Source organism: Venturia canescens, chromosome 1, assembly GCF_019457755.1.
Source record: "Venturia canescens isolate UGA chromosome 1, ASM1945775v1, whole genome shotgun sequence".
NCBI classification, from domain to species: domain Eukaryota; kingdom Metazoa; phylum Arthropoda; class Insecta; order Hymenoptera; family Ichneumonidae; genus Venturia; species Venturia canescens.
In genome coordinates, this window is record NC_057421.1 from 19,501,685 (window position 1) to 19,515,524 (window position 13,840).

A 13,840-nucleotide genomic window follows, 5' to 3' on the forward strand; every position below is an offset into this window, starting at 1 on the left:
CAGCGGTAGAAAAGCACGCAAAGTGGATCCATGGGGCAGAATGTTCGATAATATTTGTGAAAAAACCCACAGAATTCAGCAATTTTTCTTACTTTTTAAAAATCCATCGCAGTGTTTTGGTTTTTTGAAAAAAATGATTTTTTCCCCTCTACGAAGCCACTGACAACGAACTTTACGTATAAAATTCGCAATAAAACATTCTTCACACTATTCAAGCACCCGAGGTCCCTCCGCTCACGTCCGCGAAAACTTTTGCACTGGCATCCAGAGTCACACATCGAAAGCAAAGGCGGGGAAATAGCTCGGGTTAAGAATAGAGCAAAAAACTGACAATGGAATCGCGCGCGAGCCTCTTGTAGGAACGTAAGCTGAAGCAATAAAGCGAAGAAAAATTGATGATGAAAACGTGTACTTTGGATGACGGTTTAAATGTGTCTTATCACGTCACGGTCGTGCGCGGAAAAATATGAATTTCTCCGTGAACTCATTCGACGAGTTGAGCGACAGCTGGACTCTTGGGAGAGGATTGGAGTCGCTTCAAAATAAGCATTGAACAAGCACCCGCGAAGTATTGACTCAAATTCCCTCATTTTTTCCCAATTTTTCGATTTCATGAAACATCAATTTTCCTGCTTATCGCCACACGAAATATTTCACGCATAAGCAATCAAAGCTAATGGGTTTTTGGAAATGACTTTACGGAAAAAAACTTTCTCTCCTCTTCAATGTTACGCGATTCACTATACGACGATGACAAACCGTTCAATTTCTCCGGAGGGAGCACCAAGTCGAATTTTCATTCACCCATCATCGCGATTCGTTATTCCCAAATAGCAATATAAAAACCATTTTTTTGAAAACCAGACGCTACGGAATATCGAATTGACATTTGTGCGCGTCAAGTTGCACGTACATACAAAAACAAACGTTTGAAAAACTTATGGACGAACATCTCGTTCTCGGAGTTGGAAACGCGACAAAAAAAACAGCCAACTACAGCAAACGTACACTTTTGCGGTCGTCACGTAGTTTGATGTTGAGAAAAGTTGTTACCAGCACCGCACGAGAGTTGTTGCACTCAACCGCGACTGCGGCCCGCGGGAACACGAAGATCCCGAACTAACCAAAAAGACCTACGGTTTCTCGTATCATTTTCTATGCGTATATAGGTATTTTCGTCTTCACTTAACATCACTCTCTGCTCTTCTCTGTCTCGCCCCTCGCCCTCCCGCGGGCTGGTGTGTTATAGCGGTGGTATCTGTACAGTGCAACTCGGCGTAAACCTATGCGGGGGGGAAATGTTCTCAAGCATGGTTTTTCTCTCCTCCTGATGATTATATTTAGTCTTGGCACTCTCGCGACTCGCTCGCACGTGGGCCGAGCTCTGAGAACGCAGGCACGCGACTTGTACCCAAGCTGGGAAAATACTCATCGAAATATACCGAATTCTAGTACGAAATCCGGGCAAAAACATGCTTTCGAGTGTTCACAATTATACCTGGGAAAGGCACTTCCGTTTCTCTATAAATTCAATTTCGTTGAAGCGCATCATGAGTAATTATTTATTGATTCTTTTTCGATTATGAAAACTTGGAAAGGCCGGAAAACTGATTCACGATTCGACCATTCGAATGATCCGAGCCCTCCGGGAGCCTGGGGTGGCCAAACTTTTCAACACTTTTCAAAAAACTTCAAGAAAAAAGATTTCACCGAAGGTGAAACCAAGACAGCCATATGGGGAAAAATCCTGCGGAAAATTCTCGTGACTCGTCGGCCTGAAACACTTCTGAGTCGGTTACTCGACGGTCACTGGACAGCGGTATTGAAGGAAAGTCTGCTCGTTGTTCTCCCATTATTCGAAGGCACTCGTCGTGTTCTTTCTGTGGGGAAGTTTGAACAAAAGCGAACGCTAATTCTTCGGGAAGTTCTGAAATAATTGTAGAATAATGAGGAAGCGATCAACGATTAATTAATAAAGGCATTTAAAAAGTTCATTACTCATGGAAATGCATAAAATTTCGTATTTATTAACGTATATTCTGACGAACACCACCATTTCCTGCAACCTTCGTTTTTACGCAATTGATATTCGGATCGTATAGCCAAGATAATGAAAAATCAGTACGAAGCATCGCTAATTCGCTGTCTTTATTAATCGCAAAAGGATATGAAAGTTCATATGCGCTTTGCAACTGAAGACTATTAATATTCGGTGTACTAATAACACTCGAATGCTTATTCTCCCCCGTCGGAAAGTACCTTGTTCCAAAAGAAGAAGAAAAAAACACACAATAGCACAGAGCAGAAAGCGTGGAAGAACGTTTTGAAAGATTGAACTCGAGGAGAATATTCGTTATACGAATAAGGCGAATTATACAGGCGAATTCATAATATGCTTATATCGATAACATTCATTTACTCGTTTATAAGAAAGGCGAAGCGAGCTTCGAGGATATGCAACGTTAAAATGCTGTCTCTCCACACTTAATTCTAACATATTTTCCGACAATCTCTTCGACGCTATATAGACCGTCGGTGAACGTACCGGGTCGTTGTTCTCAAAGTGCATACAAATATAAATATGGAAAACAAGTTTTGCACTCTTCTCATAATTTAACGCGCAATTAGCCTCTCGCTCGAGTACTATTTTATATCTTGAAAGACGTATTATGCATATGTGAATTTAACGACCTTATAAAACAGTACCCCAACGATAAATAGTGGGCAATCGATTAATCCAAAGTCGAGAACATGCGCGCCGGATCGAACATAGTCATTAGATAATTCATTCAATTTTTAGCCTCTCACACTGTCGCTCGAATAGCGTTTGAAAATCGAGTGGAAAAATATTCTTTCGCGGAACTTTCGGATCGTTGGAATATACGGAAATGGAATGTAACGACGTTGCAGCAACGTTGCAGTGCCAGTTCAATTGTTTTTCGAAGAATCGATCAGCGTTCCTGAATGAATGAAAACCCGCGCGCTGAAACTGCCGGTATACATCCGCTCGTTACAGTGATAAGAATAACCGCTTGTTCGTGTGGATAAATCCTGTACAAAAGTACATAAATCATCCATAAAGCGAACGCGCTCACGCGTCGAAAAATGTTCTGTCAAATGTGTCGAACCATTTACACGTTCGTTTACACGTTACACACTCGCCTCTCGTCGCTTTATCGCAAGAATATTATCATTCGATAAGAACCTTGAAGAATTTCGAACGAAACTCACTCATTTCAAGAAAAACTGGGGTTCAAAATTTCCAAATATTTTCACCTGCTTCCATAGGCGATCGAACCTCCATGATAATCGTATCAGTACTGCACGTGACGATAAACCCAAACAAAAATGATTCCACATTATTGTTAACTGCGGAACCAACATTTTTAGTGATTTTATCAACTTCATCCTCTGAATTGTCGCTTCTCGATTAAAGCGAAATTCAACATCCGAACGCGGAGTAATCTCCAGTATTTTTTTTCTACTATTCTTAAGAGTATAGATCAGTCGACTAAGTTCGCACTTGGAATTTTCGAAATCGAAATTCTTTGACACACTTTGACCGATTAAAAAGAGGCTCTGTCGATAGGAGGCTTCGTGTCAAACATCAAAATCATGATAAAAAATCCGGCATCGAAAACCGGAAACTCAGACCCGAACGAATCTCGATCAGCTCGACGTACAACGGAAGCAATTTTTCTTTCCTAGTAATTAAAACTCGATCGATCATCGGTAAACTCGGTCGAAAAACAGCTAAAAAGGCACCACCCGTAGTGTAGCCGACGATTAACCTTTAGAGGACGGGACTGTCCCTTCAGGGACCACCTGCTTGGTCGGAGATTTGTCCTGAGATTGTAAATTCGATTTATATATGAATTACACGATTTGAAAGATGTCGATTTGAACTGAAAATTTCCCGTCCTCTAAAGGTTAAAGGCGCAGGCCCCTTAGCTATCGAAGTTAAAATGGAAAATCCGAAGAATAAAAACGATCGAGTACACGGTTACGGAGAAAGACGTGAAAATTGTTCGCACCTTGGCGGTAACGTGTTTTCAACGAACATTGTACATTTATCCAATGTATTAGAGGAGTTCTAATTACAGGCTGAGGGGAATGTACGACATAAAAGCGAAGAAGGAAATGAGCCAGGTTGGGCGGTACAAGAACCCTTCCTTCTAATAAGGATAATTGGAATAGTCCGTTCAAACCTAGAAACAAGAACGTCGCTCGCTCCGTGCATAAGCTCGAGGCAGAGTAATGCACGAATCTTTACGGTTTCGTTTCTTGCCGGTGCGTTGTTTATACAGTTAGTAGCTTAGGATATACTCGTGTGTGGGGATACGTGTGCAGTCCTCGTAACGAGTGTTAGCTAACGGAATGGCACCAACGTCGGTTGTATCCTTCATGAAATCGGCGAGGTTACGCCTTTACGTTCGTCAGCATTAAACCGTGCAAAATACCATACAGCGGCCCGGTGAATGCGACTCGAAAGAAGGAAGCCTTATCGCGCATAGGTGCGGGTCAATGAAACGCAAACATCGAAGCATAAAAGACTCCGTGAAAAAGAATTAGAAAATAGTACCGACGAGAAATTATAACGGCAGGAAAGTTGAGAAAAAACATCTCGTCAGCATCCGGTACTAAAAACGCAGCTTCTGTCTATCGGATGAAAATCGCCTGTGCACAATCAACAAACTATCGAATATCGTAAACCTACTTTTTTCCACTCATCAATCGCTCCAGCGTAGTTGGCGTGCTCGCAATAATCCTTCACAATGTGATTATACGCAAACTATAAATCAGTTGATGCGGGATTTACAAGATTTTTAGTTCGCTATCGTCTTTATTAAAAGACGCTACGGCACCCAACATTCTTTCTCTCGTTTCAGGCACGAATGTCATCTCATTATTTTTGCTCTCGTAAACACGGAGTAAACAAGCGTGAATAGCACGGCAGTCCAGTAATATGTTCCGTTTCCTACGTTTTCAAGGTGATGCGAAAAATTCTTTATTCTTTGCTTGCAGAAATTGAGAAATCGCTTGTTACCTTTCGAGTAGCGTAAGAATTTTTTTCTCTAAAATTCAAATGCTTATGGCAATCAGCGACTCGTGATATACAGTTTACGCTCGCAATCAGCGACTCGTGATATACATTCGCTCAAATATGAAAAGATTCCCAAGAGCTTGGACAGATTCGAAGCACATACGAAGCTGCGCGAGATCCTGTTGGTGCGGAGTGAGTTGGAAAAAAAAATCGTGACGTATGCGAGCTGCTTTCGCGCGATGATGCGAATCGCCCAGTATGTTTTGTTCGGTGTATTGACCCGCTTTGAAGTAGGGCTGAGACAATGTATTGCGCGTTGTGCACTTGCAAGACCTTCGCACGCTCGCGAACGATCATAATCAACATGTATGCGCAGATGAGCATTCGTACGGAAATAGAATACGCCGAAGTCTCACGGGTTCACGTTTAAGATCCGCTCGCTCGTTTAGCAGTCATTAACATTTGAAAACGCACCTGAACGCAAAAAAATGTGCTGGAATAAGGAATTTCGGGACTTTTCGATACTGCGCACAAGCAACAACGCTTTTTACAGGAGAAAAATCGAGAGAAAACTACTCACGTGTCCTCGAATCGGGTGAGGATAAAATGTTGGAATGACTAAAATTTCGAACAGCTAAAATCTCGAGTTTATAAACTTCGAATGATGATATGGAGACAGATCAATTCGACCAGAGCTTCGAATGTCGAAAATAAATAAAGCAGAAACTTCAAGGTTCGAAGTACGTTTACATCGAAAATAGAATGTAACAATCGCCCACAGCAGGACGACTAAAATATCGTTTTTCCGAAAATTCGACTATCACTCTTCCCATTCATAAATTACTACAATCAGCGATATTGTGAATATATTAACAATTTCGGAAATATAATAACGAAAGAGCAAATATTACTGAGGTTGAAATACTGAAACACCAAAATCTCGAACGGTCAAAACGGCGAAACGTTAGAAAGTCGACCGATTAGAATAAAGAAATACAGCGGAGCTCAAAATACATGCGTCTTACTCACTCACTTACTCAGACCGGTGATCTCCAATTTCAAATTTGACTTTCGCCTTTTCGGGCCATCGCTATTCTGCATATCTAAGTTTAAGGCTCGAAAAATTCACTGTCGATTTTTTGCTACTCTGTATTCTGACCTGTCTATAGATACAAAACAACTGCTCTCCATGTTGAATTATTAATATCGAAATATATATTTTCGAGTAAATACGAATTCAAAGAAAGAATATTCGGTTAAACACGTAATCTGCCAAATACTCGATCGGAAATAAGAATTTCAAATTACTTATTTTTCCTCAATTTGATATTACAACTTTTATCATTTCGAAATATCGACCGTTCTATAATTTGGTTATTTGACATTAATTGAACACTCGAATCGTCGATTTCGTACGGATGAAACATGCCCAGCCCAATATTATCGCGATCCATTGTAAAAAACATTGTGGGCGTGAAGGGATACACGACCCAAAAAGTGAACCGTTAAAACCTTCGACGCAAAAGGACTTACGGGACAATGCGAGGACAAAGAAGAACGAAAATTTACTCGGCACGGGTTTTTGTGTCGCGTTGAAGTCTCCGGTATGAGGAGCAATTGAAAATGGTGCTGACTCGATCGTATACAACCGGTAATGTGCATATACATATATGTATGCAGGTCACATTTAAATCCCTATTATACTGCGATAATTTAAACAGCCTTACGAAACGTTAAGTATCTTTTTCGACGAAAATATATCCGTTCTTTCATTGGACTAATAAAAAGCATGGGTGTGCCACTAATCCACGGAGGCAATAATACGGATAATTGCGAGGTAAGAAAGTTTCAATAATTCGCGCGAGTATCGCACGTGCGTGTTGAATCTCAACCGCATTATCTTCATCCAAGAGAGCAGGAGATGACCATGATTTTATCGTCTTTGTTTATTTTTTTCTTTCGACTCGGTACCCGCGTACGAGTTTGTTCGAATGAACGTCGGTTGTTCTGTACGAAATAATACGTTATGAAAGTAGTTACGGTTCAGTTGACGCCGCAAAAGAGCGAGACAGCGACGCGCGTATTTTCTGGGTCTTAGCTGCATACAATTTTTCGGCGCACACATTCAGAGCAAACCGATTGCACTAAAGACGGGGTGGATGTCCGAAGCAACGCGTCGTTATCAGAAGGCTCAACGCCTTATAAATAAATCATATCCGCGCACCAAGAAATGAGAACGCGACCTGAAAATACTCTGCGAAAATATAAAGCTGTTGAAAAATGATTTTTTTTTTCTAGTTCCACGATCTTGCGAGGAGGGAGAAAGTGGAGATTCGTGGAATTTTTTATATCCACTCCACTTTTCTCCGGCATAATAAAATACTTTCCTGAATAATCATTAGTGCGTAAACGAAAATCATTGTTTGCAACGAGAATAAATTTTCTACAGAGCACTGTCACTCGAGCGAACCTTCGAAAGCCGAAAGTTAATCCAGTTTCGAAAAATTCTTCGAACGCACTAAATTATATGTAATCTGCCACCTTGTGATTACGATTGACGCGTTAAAGTTTATCGCTGCTCACGCTCTCGCCGTAAGCGGAAGCCTTAAGTTCAAAGAAGAAAAACAGCCCCCTCCGAGGGCAATCGCGATATAAAAAAGAGTTTTCGCGATAAGATCGGCTTGTATATTATACTCGTTACGTTGACTTCCGTGCGGTGAGTTTACTATCGCGTATAGGCTCGCCGCATTTAAGCCAGTCAAGCGGTCAGTAGCACCACCCACGTGCGCTCCAACGTATACAAATACATGTAGCAGAATGTTGTCGAGCTCATATGCAAGTTTCCGGTTTTAGTGAACGCGCGACTCTCGTTATCGCGGGACTTCGGAGCCATACGCGAAACGCTGCGCAGTCGATCCAGATCATACGGTCTTTGGCGCACCTCTGCTTTTAGTGTACCATACCGAATTCGAGACTAATCAAAAAGATTCGTTTTCCGGGTCTTTTGTAACCTCCATGGCAATCGGATTGAGACAATTCATTTCGTATCATCCTCAACAGCGACATCAATCATCTTTTCAAAAATCGTCGCATCATTTTAGAGAAAATCAGAAAAGCCACGATGAATATAGAGAATTTTTCTGCATTACTCGTAGAGAATCCACAGGAAACGCTCCTGGGACGTCCGCGTGACGAAACCAAATTGCCAAATCGAGATGCAAAACCAGACTGGAAACGGCCCAACTGTTTTTATAGATGGGAAGCTTTAGGAGCGTCCGCGAATACGATTCTTGCACAGGGAAGTCTGTAAAGAACTGAGAAGACCTTCTCTGCAGCGTCTTCTCGAAACAGCAGCGCACTTTCATCGCCAACCGCATGGCATCTCGAATTAAGTGCCAGGCATCATATAATGATGATAATAATTACAGTAATGGTGAGCATTGTTGCGTCGTCATTAAAACTGTAACTGAGTTAAAATATTGTATTGAGTCCACTGCCAGCACATAAGTCCCTCCATTTGGAACTCGAGCACCATAAAACAGTTCTAACGATTACGGTAATGCAATTGCAATTATATTTGAATAATCAGATCTCTCTTTTTCATAGTTATTCCACTTTCGTCGGTATACTTTATTGAACAGATAATTATAATGATATAAATCGTACATGAAAATCCGTATTGTAAAATCGTCGCGAGAGAGCCACCGTGCGAGACGATATGGGCCCGGAAGCGACACGACGACCACCGGAACCGTACATATACTCTTGCACAACGTTCATTATATCCGAGAGAGGCCCGACGGAATGGATGGCTTCGGCTCCCCCACGAACTAACGTTTTCACCGTTCTGTACGTAAGCAGGACAAACGGCACAGTGGAAATTCTAATACTGGATGAGACTTGCATGTGAAAATCGAAAATTCGGAAGCATCGAAGAGTTTCGATCATTTTTAGGCGTTGAGGATTTTTTTTTATTAGATACCACAATTTGTTTAACAATTCAGGCATTTATTTTTGATCGTTTATTTCTCATTTCATTGAATACAAAAAAAAATTTTGTTTTACGGTATAAAATTTTTCTTCATGCGTGTTCATGACGCTGAAGTTTCCAACGTTGGAGTCCAACGAAATGGTCTAAAAAAACTCTCAAATAATTCCAGTAAATCTCCAATTTTGTTCCCTGCCGAATTTCCAATTCGTCGTATTTCAAGCCACATCAATAATTCGTGAAATAAAAAAATAATGAATTATAAATAATTTTTTCGTTCATTTCGTTGAACTCCAACGTTGCAAACTTCAGCGTCGTTGTTCATGATACTTCAATTTCGTTCTAGGGCTGACGAATAATTTCGCGTTCATCTCCGGCTAATCGAACATCTTTCACCTTGAGGCAGTCAAATTTTTTATTAAACATAAGCCAGCATTTACTCGAGCGAGGTCAGCTCTCGTTGGAGGTTCAACTGTAACAGCTCCTCTGCAGGATTTTACGCACCGATGGAACCGAGACGTGTGGCGAGGGATCTCGTGTATGAATAAAATAACAGCGTTCCGCTTATCGTCAATGCAAACATCACAGTTTTTATACTCTTGAGTCTCACCGAATGGCAGACTCTTAATCAAGGTATCCAGGATCGATGGACGACGAAGCAACGAGAGGACTAATTTTTGAGAAACAAACTAAAACGATCGACCCCAAAACAATATTTTTTTGACTTCAATGCCGTTCCAAGCTTTTCTGGAACAAAAGTTCCCCCGAAAATCTTCCAATCGATTATTAACGAAATGGTGCGCTACGATTTCGTTACACTTTCATCTCCTCGAAATATTTTCCCTTCATGGAGATTTCGTAAAGCATAGACGAAAAATAGTTCAGCCTAGAACTCCAGGAAGATCAAGGAACATTGAATTTGTCGTTGTTTCGACAATCTTTCAAAATAGTCAATTATTCGCTCCGTTGAGAAGCTCGTCGGAGTAACCGAAATAACCAATTCGACACGAGTGCTCTGGGAAACATCGGAATCGACGAATTCACCAGCAATGCAGAATATATTTAATGTAACAACGAAAATTATCATGATTATCCAACAAAATGTATGGCCCAATTAGAATTGCGTTCGATTTCACATCGAGAAATAAAATAATGCTGCTGATTGAAACGAAATGGTTGAAGAATTTATTGAGCATCAGGTTTATTAGAATTCGTACAGGATTGCTAACAATGAGGTTAATCCGTGTTTTGTCGAACGACATAAATTTTTCAAATCAGACAACTCGGAGAATACACAAGCGTTTTACTCGTGCTGCACACTCGCGCGTTACGTGTCGAGAGGCCGGAGAGACTTTCCGAGATTAGTTAGCGAGAGTACGGCGATAATGCACTTTGAAACGTGTTCGTCCCGCGACCTTTACCACGATCGGGTAATACGCCAAGTTTTTCTGTGTGTATAATATATACGTGCAAGGACTAACATCGATTCCTGCTATAATACTGCTTCGAAGGCAGTGCACGCGGGGATAGAAAATCGTGGCACGCCTTTTCGCTTCCCAGCAGCTCCGAGTCGACAGTAAAAACGTCGGACGAGCATATCCTCGCAAATGCTGAAGTACAATGACTTTATAATTTTATATAAGTCTCTGTGAGACTGGCTCTGAAAGGCTGTGCCATTCACCGATTTCCGGTACGAGAGCTATTCGGTGTCTGGAAAAAACGAGATTTTCAGATCAAATGCGATCTCCCGTATTTTTGAAATGGCGAGCAGTCCAAGCGCGCAGTAGCAGCTTCTGACAAAAGCTCTGCGAACTACTTTCACTTGTGATTGCACCAAAAAAAAGATAATTTTTGACAGTTTGGAGAAAATTTTTCATCTACGAATCGCGATGAGCAGCGAAATGAAATTCATTGACTGAAGAAAACTTTCGATGATTCGACAAATTTCGTTTTGATCACAACGGTTTTTTGATTCAACATTTTTTCGTTTAACAAGTTTTGGTTTTCTGGGCTTTTTCTTTTACAAAATTGCAGTTCGATGCTTTGGCATAACAGAAGCAAAACTCACTGGAAATCTTTTTAGAGAAATCGAGTGTTATCCCCAACACTTTATACCGACGTTGGGCAGACGCTTTTTGATGTATCTCAGCGATCACAGCAATTGCTTCATGCTGCAATTGCATCCAGTTCCTCGTGGCTGCATTGCATGAGATATCTCGAATACCAGACAATAGACAATCGAAACGTAAACTCGGATCCAAGCTGGAGATCGGAACACAAAAATCGTTGTATACTTTCAGAATAAAAAGATCGATAGAAGTAAACGTGTTTGTTAATACGTTTATTTGTTTCCTGTTCCTTTTCTCACGTCGTTTTACAGTCTCAAGAGCATATTTTCTCGCTGTACAAACGATTTTTTCCGTAAAAGTTATCCCAACAAGCTCGAAACGAATATCAGACTAATGAATGATAAAGAACCTTCAAATTTGCGGGGTTCTCGTGGTTCTTTTACATTCGCAATACTTCGATCTCGCATTTGGAACGATCATACTCGATCAGGATTAGATTGTCATTATATTGACGTGATCGAGTTATTATAATGAATTCTTTAGCCTTCCAATCTCCCGGCCAAATTCGGTAAAATGTCAATCAATCCGGTAATTGATTTTCTTTTCTCTCGTTCCGAATCATTCATCCTACGCATGTTTCAACGTGCGCCACGTACCTTCAAGTTTTTATTGCAAAATATAATCGCAATACACGACCGGCTCGTGACATGTGGCCTCGAATTTTATCCGACCCGAATATTCCGACTCAAGAAACTCGATCTCCCCTCTATTGAGCGAGACGACGAACGGCGAAAGAGCGAACGCTCTGGGGATGAAATAAAAACGAGTAAAGCTGGTTCGAGTCGGGCCACTAAAATTCCAAAATTTAAACAGTTTTATTTACACATTTTTTACATTTAAACGACATTTATGGCACGTTGAAGATGCATCGTCGTCGAGTAACAAAAATAACTGAAAAAACAACATTTAAGGAGTGCCTATCTTTACCAAAATCTTCAGCACAAAGCCCACTCGATTATAAATCTACAAATTTTATCTCAAATTCGAATGATTTCAGTTTGCCTCGCACCGTCAATGAAACTGTGTTTTCGCGAAACTTTGTTCCATTAATTCGTTATAAACAACGATAGAAATTTCCACGAGCGAGGTCATTAGCCTTAGAAAGTAACGAAAAACGAAGCAACATATTTTCATCCATCAACGTCACTGGACCACAATTTCCCAGTGACTCGTTGTTGAAGCGGTAACGCGAAGATAAAATATGTATAACAATACGTGAAATATCGTTGGTCCCGAAGCCACGAGTGATTTTACATTCTTTTGGTTAATTAGCATGAATCAGAGGTGGCTCAAAGTCGCCATACAAGTATGAAGACGCCGCCATTATGAAACTGGTGAAGAATTCCCAAAGAGGACGGAGTCGTCGTCTCGTCAGCTTCGCCCATTCAGCACATTTTTCATCCTCCTACGTCTTTTCCTATGGTCACGTACTGATGAGTGTGTATTCAAGAAGAAAAACTGTTCGTCACTCGTCGGAATACAAGCGATAGAAGCTCTCGACGCTACGATCCTCGACACCTGATTATCGTTGCACGAAAATAACTAAAAAATGGTATCACACATGTGGGTTTCGTCTCGGTTTCAGGCTTCTATTACAGGTGCTTTACACACCTGTTCGAACGCACAGTGTACTAAATAGATCCAATAAATTTTTTCATTCAAAGCGATCCACTCTGGATAGACAAAATATGATACCCCAGTTCACCGTCGTGGGTCAACGAACCTTGGCATTTCTCTTTTCAGTGAATTGCACACAGTGAGGAAAGAACTTGTTGGTGGAGCTAAATTTTCGTTGGATCAACGGCGGAGAGCACGGAGTTCTTTGAGTGAATGAAAACGAACGTCGACGATGGTTGGTTCGAACCCTTAAGGAGGGTGGCTACGTTCGTCAAATTGATAAGAAATTGATCAAATTTGGTGATAATGTTCTTCAACATCAAGTGCGAAGACACCATTTTTTTCAAAATTTTCTTCTGCTTAGTTATCGAGTAATTACGCATTAAAGCAGATTTCTTATGCCCGGAATGTATACCTATATATATGGAAACGCTATGCTTATACACGTGAACTTTAGTGATCAATTACTCGATAACTGTACAGAAGAAAAATCTTAAAAAATTTGTATTGTCAAATTTAACTCTAGAGAATATGTTCACCAAATTTTATTAAATTCTTATCATTTTGAAATTTTTAATGTATTTTACATGGTTTAGCATGGCAACATTGTATCGTCCCTAGCCACCCTCCTTAAGGTAAGAGTCGCGCGACTCTATGGTCAAATGACTATTTATTAATCGTCGAAATAAAATAGGTTATAAGAAAGGTTTTCTGTATTGAATAAATCTTGGGGCAATTTAAACTGGATTCGTCTAAATTTATACAAGATCATATTTAATAATTTATGATTAAAAATATCTTATGATTGCTTATTTGACCCGGTTTTTCAATATATACATATATATATCGGTTCTCTTCTCACCTGACAGTCGAAAGATATCCTAGCCTCCAAACTCGCCGGCTATCACGAAAAGTATATATATATGTATACATTCTTAACGTTGCCAAGTATATCGAGCCACTTCATGGCAGTCGATCTCCTTCCATTTTCTGAGTTTTCATCGAGATTATTTTAAAAATTCTCTTCGAATTAGTCGATGGCCCTATATTTTTATGGTCACA

General features: G+C 40.5%; 1 long non-coding RNA gene across 2 annotated transcripts; it reads left to right on the top strand.

Annotated features, from left to right (window-relative positions):
• Positions 1-7,376: 7,376 nt before the first annotated feature.
• On the top strand, positions 7,377-10,205 carry LOC122419027 (uncharacterized). 2 transcript variants are annotated; one of them, XR_006262799.1, is made up of 3 exons: positions 7,377-8,477; positions 8,651-8,893; positions 9,379-10,205. It is a non-coding gene; the product is annotated as an uncharacterized lncRNA (long non-coding RNA). The 2 variants fall into 2 exon arrangements; XR_006262798.1 differs by having other exon boundaries at positions 7,377-8,893.
• The last annotated feature ends 3,635 nt before the right edge of the window (positions 10,206-13,840 follow it).